Source organism: Linepithema humile, chromosome 8 (assembly GCF_040581485.1).
Source record: "Linepithema humile isolate Giens D197 chromosome 8, Lhum_UNIL_v1.0, whole genome shotgun sequence".
NCBI classification, from domain to species: Eukaryota; Metazoa; Arthropoda; class Insecta; order Hymenoptera; family Formicidae; genus Linepithema; species Linepithema humile.
The window spans coordinates 1,954,549-1,964,219 of record NC_090135.1 but is presented as its reverse complement, the minus strand read 5'-3'; the positions used below and the strand labels follow the sequence as shown (position 1 = coordinate 1,964,219).

Sequence of the window (9,671 nt, the reverse complement as noted above, 5' to 3'; positions counted from 1 at the left end):
TAATAAAGCATTCATACCTTCACAAATATCATTAATTTTTAAACTGAGAAGATTCAACTCTCTGAAAACTCGTTTTTCAAATTCTAAAATGTAAATAATTAATTCTAAGTATTGTATAGTAATATTTTTTCCAGAATTTAATTACAAAATTATATTTATTTATGTAATTATAGTGTACTATATAATTGTGAAATATATCAAATACGAACTATCTCTCTCGAAAGTATTTTGTTCTAAAGTCGAGCCAGATTTATATGATAATGCAGTATTAGAAGTAGGAAGAGTAATACCACAAGTAGAAGTAGTATCATGAGTAATAACTTTTGACTGATTATTCTTACGAGTGTTATTTTCTACTCTCATGCCTAAAAAAGAATTAAATATATCTTTTTTATATAATTATATACTTTTTTAATAGATTAATAGCTGTTACAAATATTAAATTAGTATTAATTTAAAGAAATAAAAAAAAGTGCAAATAGAATTTTAAACTTTTCTTATATGTTTTATATATTTTTCCATTTTTTAATATAAATTATCTTTATTAAAAATACTTTTCATTAAAAATATTTAGAATACAGATAATAAATAAAATTTATAATATTTATTAAAATATTTTTTAATTTTTTTTTATTACGTAAATGTAATTTTATGTTAGCATCATATTCTTTACTATTGCTTCTTACTATTGCTTGAATTTATTTGTTCAATTGGAACGTCAGGGTATACTGAATCGTCTGATGATATTTCTGTTTCAGAGGACAGTTCATATTCACTATTAGATTTATTTTGAGGCCTTCTATTCTTTTTCCTATCATGTTTCTTTTTTTGTTTCAATTCTTCATTGTTGGAAGAAAGAATGTTTGTATTTCTTGCTTTATTAGCTTTCTGTTGCTTTTTTATAGTTATCTAAAAAATTATTAAAAATTATTAAAATTATTAAAAAATTATTAAAAAATTATAAAAAATTATAGAATTTTAAATAAATAAAATAACTTATAATTCAATTAAAATTAGATTATTTATTTATTTCAATTAAATTAGATAAAAATGAGAAATAAATGCGGAATTTGTATTTCTCATAGTTAAATAAATTATCATAATAAGCAATAGATATCACTAATACTTATACAATACAGTTATATAAATATATACATAAAAGATTTATGAAGTGTAAAATATATATTTGCCACATATTTGTGTGTGTGTGTGTGTGTGTGTGTGTGTGTGTGTATGTGTGTGTGTGTGTGTGTTGTATATATATATATATATATATATATATATATATATATATATATATATATATAAAAATGTGTGTTTTTACCATAAATGCCCAAAACACTTGCTTCATAGAGCATCCAATTTGCTGCAGGTTGATGTTTCTTTTTTATAAAGTCTATTATAACATGTTTCACAGTGCCTTCAGGTGGCCAATAACATTGTGAATTTTTTTCGATATACCATGTTTTCGGTACAGCTTCTACTGTTTCTTCACCATCAAATTTTACGACAATCCAGCTCATCTTGTCATCACGATTAGGTTATTGTAGAATATTTTACAACAAAAGAAATACATATTACATATTACAATATGTAAATAAACAAGTTTATAGAATACAACTAATTTCACATTTTTACTTATTTATAATAAAGAATAAAATTTTTATGCATGTAAAGATTTTAAAACGTAAAACATGAAAAAAATTAATCTAATAATAATTAATAATAATTAATAATACACATATTTATATATTATATTAAAAAAAAATTATTACAAATTTTAGCACAATTAATGTTATACATTTTTTAAATCAATTTAAAATTAGCAATAATTTATATATGTAACAATGGAAATGAAACAAGTTTGTGTTTGTAAGGTAACACTACCAATTTTCTTTTGATAAAATCAATGTTCCATACCTCAAGTGAGTTATTTTCCTTCTTTATATATTGGATATTAAATAAGGATGATGAACATGGCTTTGAATAAAAATTACCTTGCTTACTATATCTATAGCCTAATAAACATATAGAGTTTTCACAAGAAGCAAAATTTTCAATTTTAACTATTACATTATTCTTTAATTCTACAAATTTATCAGCTTTTTTTGAAATATCTAAGTAATAATTATTTATTTGTATTCTTTTGTATTGTGGAAATGTGCAATTATTTGTCAAAGGACCATTGGAATGTTCTATCAATAGCTTTACAGAATCATTGTTCGTAATAGAAAAACTATGTTGAATATTACTTTCCTCAAACACACGATGTATGATTTGTTGTAAAGGTAAAGCAGATTTGCGAATCTTTTTCTTTAATTGTTGCATGTAATTTTCAAAAGGAAAAGCGCTAAAATTATCAAGTGAACCATATAATTTTACACAATCACTTAAATGCAAGAAGTTATGTATGTTGTGTGATACAAAGTCTGGACCGTAAATTTTAATAGATTGGCAAATAAAATGTTTCATCAAATTATGAGCATATAATACATAGTTTTCAAATCTCGAATAATATTGACTTATCATTATGGAACTTGCAAGATTTAATGTAATAAAATTATTGTAAATTTTAGATGACAAAACGTCTTTTAAAATAATAGGACCAGCATAGAGCAAAAAAAATCTAAATTCCGTAGCTTTATATCTCTTACAATCAAGTATAGAACGTGTTTTTCTTGAAAATTCATAAGGAACATATTGCTTTAATTTTAGAAGATTTTCCGAAATTGTATTTACATTAGAAGCTCGTAATTTATGAGGTGGTTTACCATAAATCCATCCATACCGTTTATGGCAAAGAAGTCTTTTTATGCCACCTAATAAGAGATTATGCATATAATCTATTGGTACACTGTCTATCATATTAAAGTTTGGTATATCTAATAATATACTTTTGCCAATATGATGTTCCTCTTGAGCAGCAGTTCTAAATAAAATATCGGTTCTTTTGCAAAAACGTTCTGTTTCCGTAAAGCATAGTACATGATTAAACATTTCACCCTCTTCATCACATTTTGTGCAAGAAAAATAGCCTGTATGACTTTTAATAGCTAAAGCATATGATTTTGCAGGTGAATCACAAATTAACATAAAAATTCGGAATTTATATCTAAAAGAATTTATTAATATTCCATTATTTGATAGATGAATACATTCATTTACAAAATCTTTAAGAAAATCATTAGCAGATTTCGGTTTTTCTGAACCATGATATAAAGCAACTAAAAATACTTGTTTTATAAGAATTTTTATTGATTTTACCGAGCATAAAATAGGCCACAACGAGCTATTAGAACTTCTGCTTAAAGGTAAACCATCAATATTGACTGCTAATAAAAACTCTTTATTTTGTTCGATATTGATTCCATGCTTTATACAAAATAAATTTAACGTTTTTTCTATACCGAAATAAAAATATGTTCCGGAACCTAAAGGTGTTACAATTATTTTATTAGGTGTTTTTAGAAGCGTTCTCGGATCTTTCGGAATATTATCACATCCCGGTATTTCTCGTATTATCGAAAGTAGATTTCCTAACGCCGATAAAGTTATATTATCTTTTACCGCCCATGTAGCTAATTTTGAAGTTAACGATACATCATTTTTGGCACTATTATTATTATATTCAATATTATTTGATGATTCGGCATCATTAGATAACTCATTGTAATATGGAACATTGACGTTAATATCATTATTATAACAAGAGTTTGTATGCAATGTTGTACTATCAGTAGCAATATTATCAATTGTAATTTTTCTAACGTTATCATTGATATGAGAATTATAAAGTGATACAGAATTATTGTTAATTAGTGCTAGAGATCGATTTAATTTATTTTTAAGTTTTCTGTGAAACTTTATTTTATTTTTGTTCTCTAACTTATCCATGGCTAAAATTAGAGGTTAGACTAAACAGGATAAATAAATATTTAAGTTATAAATATATGTATTGTAGTACTTACTCTGAGAAAGATTCGTCTAATAATCGAAGAGAATAAACTAATAATATGATGTAAAATGTTGAAATGTATTAGTATGTATCATTACTACACAGAAACTTTGACGCGAAAGAATACAGACCACGTGGAGTGTCACTGCAGGGATTAATATGCCCGACGAAACGTGCATGCGTGATTGAACACGTGATCTGATACTAAGGCCGGTATTCATAGTCCGTTCTTATATTCAAGATCGTCTTAAATACGGACTTATATTCGCTCTCTTCGTCACACATAGATTGTGTCTGACGAAGAGAGCGAATATAAGTCTGTACTTAAGACAATCTTGAATATAAGAACGGACTATGAATACCGGCCTAAGGTCCAACGCATAACAGAGAAAATATTAGGAATAGGAATAAATATTAAATAAGAGAAAAAGAATAAATTCTTCTTTTCCTTTTCTTATATTATTTAATATTTCTATCTTTAAATATTTTTCTTTATTGCATTGGGCCTAATGCAATAAAAAAATATTCATTTTGTTAGTTGAAAAGTTAATTAAAATTGCCAGAGCTTCACACATATACAATAATATAATAAATAATAAAATAAACTATAATATCTATTAATAAATATACATAATACACAGTATAGCATATATAAATTATGTATGTGCAATGTAATAGCATAATGTATGTATATATAATGTACAGCAATATATATACACATTATATACATCAAAGTATATACAAATTATGTATGTCTAATCCCAGCAAACACAGAACATTGCAGCAACATTGTGGCAATTTTGCAATATTGCTGTAATGTTGCTACAATGTTGCAACATTGCCGCAATGTTACTGCAATATTCTGTGTTTGCTGGGATGTATATACATATTACGTTTAATAAAGTATATACAAATTATGTATGTGCAATGTATGTACTTAACAATAGCATATTGTATGTATATATAATATACAGCAATATATATACACATTATATACATCAAAGTATATACAAATTATGTATGTCTAATGTATATACATATTACGTTTAATAAAGTATATACAAATTATGTATGTTGTGACGTGACGCTTTTCGAGCGCCGTCACAAGGGCGATAGCCCGGCCGAGGGAGCAAGGAGCCCTGGTGTTGCTCCTCGCGTGGAGAGAGCAACCCGCGAGACTCCACCATTTTTGCGCGTCGTTTGTATTGTAATTCCTGTTTTTGTACCGTAATACCGTTTTTGAGTTGTAAGGCGAGACCCCGTGCGGGCGGCGTTGCGTGTTTTGTGCCTCAGGGCGAAGACAGCATCGCCAGGGAAGCCGGACACCGGGGGATCATCCGCAGGGGCCACGCGTTAGTGACCCCACGAAAAAGGTCAGGTACCGCGATTCCGTCGCCTCCGCCATCCAAGCCCTATCTAACTCCGCTTTGGTTTCAGCCACAAAGTCAAAAGCAACACAAAGACACGCAGCAGCGGACCTCGCCCGGCTGCAGACGGCTTCGAGGACCCCGAAGATGCTGCACCCGGAAGGACCGGAGTATGGCCCGGCCAGCCTAACCAGTCTCTTCCGGGAACATCGACTTACCGACACACTATCAGCCGAAAGACTTGAGGAAACCACAGTGAGCGGAAGGGGGCGCCCTGGATGAACTGTGGGCGGTTCTCAGGGGCCCCCCTTTTCGGAAAATCGGCAGGATGCGCAGGAAGGCGACGCGAATCTGGAAGGACCTAGAGGCAGAGCCGAGAAGAGTCACTGTTCGGTGTGCCGCGAGTGCGTGAGGACGAACACGAGGACTCAACCCCACGACGCCGAAGACGCCGAAGACGTCAACTCGATGTAAGCCGCCTCTCGGGTAGCCGTAGAGTTCCGTCCGGTTATGGCTGGTAGCGTGAGTCTGTTTTTGTATTTAGTGTCTCTCACACAACTAACCGAGATTTTTGATACCGTGAGCGCGTATTGACGCTCAATTACCGCGTGTCCAGCCGGCTCCGGATATCGCGTAAAAGTCTCTCCGTCTTGCGTGAGTTAAGCGCCGACAGTCTCTTTCTCGTTGCCGTTTCGTTTGCCGTTCGTTTCGTTACCGTACCGTCTTCCCGTTACCGTTTCTTTTTGTAGGATACTGATTAATTGCTACAGTCTTCCTTACGATATCGTTTTGTTACCGTTTTTTGTCGCGTTATCACCATACCGAAAGTACCGTGGGCGGATGTCCGCGGACGGATTTTGCTCGGGAGCGTTCTCCGCGAGACCGCTGTTACCGCCACGTTAGCGTCTCGGCGAGAAACGTGAAAACCCGCGAAAATAGCCGTTCCGCGACATCGCATTTCTGGCCGTTAGGCTACCGTCGTTCAAAGGATATTTATTTGGCCTTCACCGACCGTATCGGATGGTCGTAATACAAGTCATTTGTTTTGTCAAATATCGTCGGATCAGCTGCGAATTATCGTGATCGCGTTTCCGAGATTTCATATGGTTACCGAAATTGGTTCTCGTTATCGATTGATTGAGCGAATTACCTTACTACCGTACTAGACTATTTCCGCCGTATCGGCTCAGGCCGAACGATCTACGCATCTTTACCCTTGTAACCGAATCATGGAAATACATTATTGTTAAATATTAATGATTGAGTTGTCCTTGTGTTCACCTCTCACTCCAGATATCTACGTTAAGTAAAAGAACTGCGCCCCTCTGCCATACTGAGCGGGGAGCGGCCGAGCAAATTTTGAGAACTATTAAAGTTACCGATACCGCGGTGCGATTATTCGCACCTGGCGCCCATTTCCGGTTACCGTTATCGCGTGAGTTACCTTGCTCCCGAATTGTGTGGAGTACCGCGAGTTACCGAATCGTGCAGTCATTGCCGATTTCGCGAGTTACCTTGCTCCCGACGAGCGTGGAGTACCGCGAGTTACCGAATTAAGCATCTGTTTCTGATACCGTAAGTTACCGAGTCGAGCAGTTATTGCCGATGCCTCGAGTACCGATTTCCATTGGGCGTGCTCCCTCGGATCTGGCGTGATTCCGAGGCTAGTTCACGTCGCAAATTTTGGCGCCCAACGTGGGGCCCACGCCGTGAAAAATTATCGGGAAATTAGGAGAGAGTAAAATCTGGAGAGTGAGAGAGCGTAACTCAATTAATTATATCTGTGTCTTTGTCAAGGTACTAATCCACTGATTACATTTCATGTTCTTTCGTCTGTGTATATGACAAATGTACGTATCGTCCACAATATATATATGCTGTCCTATGCAAGTAAGTTGCAATAAGTATATTCTAAGTCCTATATAAAAGAAGAGGACTCTGGAATTTGTGTGCCGCCGCGTATACGTGTGATACCGCTCGCTGTGTTGGCGCGTGCCGCTCAGCTGTAGAGTTTTTCTACACGCCGCTCGCTCGCGGCCGAACGCGACGTAAACACTCATACACGCGCTCGCTTATATAATACCGTCTAGACCGATTTCGCAGAAATTAAGTAGGTCAATAGAAAAACGGAGACCTTTAAAGTTCCACCTGTTCAGCATTATTTCCGCCTGACTGATTTCGAGCGTGTTGTAGAGAGCCGTTTATCGTATCTTTCCGATATTACTTATACGCGAGGCCTGATTTTCAAGATCTTTTCGTTAATTTCATAAATTTCCGTTATAACGAATCATTCGCATAATATTGTTCGCATAAGAGAATCGTTATTATGACCGCTTGACCAACTTGTTTATTATTTGATACCGTTGATCTCAGCTGCTTTCTTTTGATTATTGTCGATAGCTCATGTATTACTTTTTTTTTCGGATTTTGTTTGTTACTTCTTTTCTCTTAGGCTTCAACGTATAAGGTCGTGTTTAGATTCGTTGCGTTTAAACTTCCGTCTCAACGTATTCTTTTGATTTTTATTACTTACGGAATTATTTAATTCAACTTTGCGTGATCACATCACACCTTTTTTTGCTACCTTTCTTTTTTCTCTTTTCCTTTTCTTTTCGTTTCGCTCTTTAAGTGCATAATTATTGTCTTTTCAAAATTAATTATTTTCTTTTTGCCCGTTCTCGTTATCTCTTTCTTTTTCGTTAATATTCGTGGATTGATCATTGCGTTCCGTATTCGACAACTAAAAACGTCTTTCTTTCCTTTGTCTTTTTCCTTTTCTTTCTTTTCACGATAACGCTGGCAATTAACGTTTCATTTCCGTTATATATTGATTTTAAAATTATATGACAGTGATCTTAGCCTGCTAACTTTCTTTTCTTTGTTTCTTTGTAAAATTCTTTTTTTCTTTCTCTCGAGTCATACCGAATAACCTTTTTTTTTTTCTCTAAGTAATGTATTGCCTGACTGAGGCCGGATTGAAAATATCGTTACCGTTATTATAGTGATATAGCCACATGATGAAAATTTCGATAGTGGGTTTAACGGACTCGCATTGAATTTGGCTGATTTGGCGTATCAAAGTCGTTAAAACGTACAGTTTTCGTGTCGTTTGAAATTGTTTGTTTTTCGTATTTATTCGTTACCGTATCAATTGTGTTTATGATTTTTTTTTTTTTCTCGTGTCGGTTACTCGAGCATACGGTCACTTTCGTGTGTTGTTTTTATCTTGAATTAAGCTACCGTTATTAATTTCCTTTTCATTTCTTTTTCTCGTTCCTTTTCTCTGTATGTCCTTTTCTCTTTTGTGTCTTCTCGCGTACGGATAACAAGGAAGGCGTATGTGACGCTTAATTGCGGTGAGACCCTGCAAGTGTAGCGGTGTTATCATTATTTTTTTTTTCTTTCCTTTCGAGAGACTTATTGAAATTTCGTGGAGATTTGGAATACGCCGTCGAGAATCGGCTCTCGGCGTGATTTCTTTTCTCTTTCCGTGTCCCTTTTCGTTTGTCGGCGATTATCATCTCGTGAGTCAGTTGAGAGTAATAAATTAAGCTTACTTTCGATTCTTGGTGTTCGTTCGTATCTTCGATTTCCTCTCGTCTTGTTAGTGGCGTTAATTATTTTTTCTTTCTTTTCTTTCTTTTCTTTTTCGTTCTTTTCTTCTATCATATATCGTTGATTTCTTTTTTTTGTTGTTTTTGCGTGTGCATTTTCCGGTATTGCGTTCTTTTGTGGCGAATTCTCGTTCGGTAACTAAGTACTTTTGGTTAGTACGAATCAATTTAGCGTCGTTTTTTTTCTTTCTCGTCTTTCTTTCTCGTTAGTACCGTTCCTTACTGAGATTGGTAATTTTTTTTTGGAAGTTGTTTTGCGTCTTGACTGCGTTTTTTTTTACGAATATTCGAGTGGGTCTAGGGAATAGGACCGGATAATTTTTCTTTCTCCACATGAGGAAGGATAGTAATCCTCATCAGTGGATTTACGAACTGACTATCGAACAAGCGCGACAACACTTATCGGATAGAGGATTAAGTATCCAGGGAATTTTGCCGGTTTTACGAGCGCGACTTACGCGGTACGAGAACGCTCAGCAGGAAAAGTCTCCCCCGTCTCCGGCACTTAGCCCGGCTGAGGACGCCGCGATGTCACTTGACAAGGGCGCGATGTCGGGTGAATCCACCCCCCGAAGGGAAGACCCCACTTACCCGGGACACCCCCGTTTCACGTTCGGGGGGGAAAAGGAGGATGCCGCGGTGGGAGGAGCTTATCCTACGCGTCCCCCGAAAATTCCGGAGGTTCCCCCGCAAATATACGAACCGCGTCCGTCACGCGCGTCCACTGCGGAGGCG

The 9,671-nt window shown here is 34.8% G+C and overlaps 1 protein-coding gene and 1 long non-coding RNA gene across 2 annotated transcripts in view; one reads left to right on the top strand and one right to left on the bottom strand.

The window, feature by feature from the left end:
• Positions 1 to 9,671, top strand: part of LOC137001587 (uncharacterized) — a 40,995-nt gene that overhangs the window by 19,731 nt on the left and 11,593 nt on the right. The window lies entirely within an intron of this gene.
• LOC137001589 (uncharacterized) lies at positions 30 to 4,830 on the bottom strand. Its single transcript, XR_010891567.1, has 5 exons — positions 3,969 to 4,830; positions 1,325 to 1,523; positions 687 to 909; positions 210 to 365; positions 30 to 83 (listed from the first exon to the last, which is right to left on the bottom strand). It is a non-coding gene; the product is annotated as an uncharacterized lncRNA (long non-coding RNA).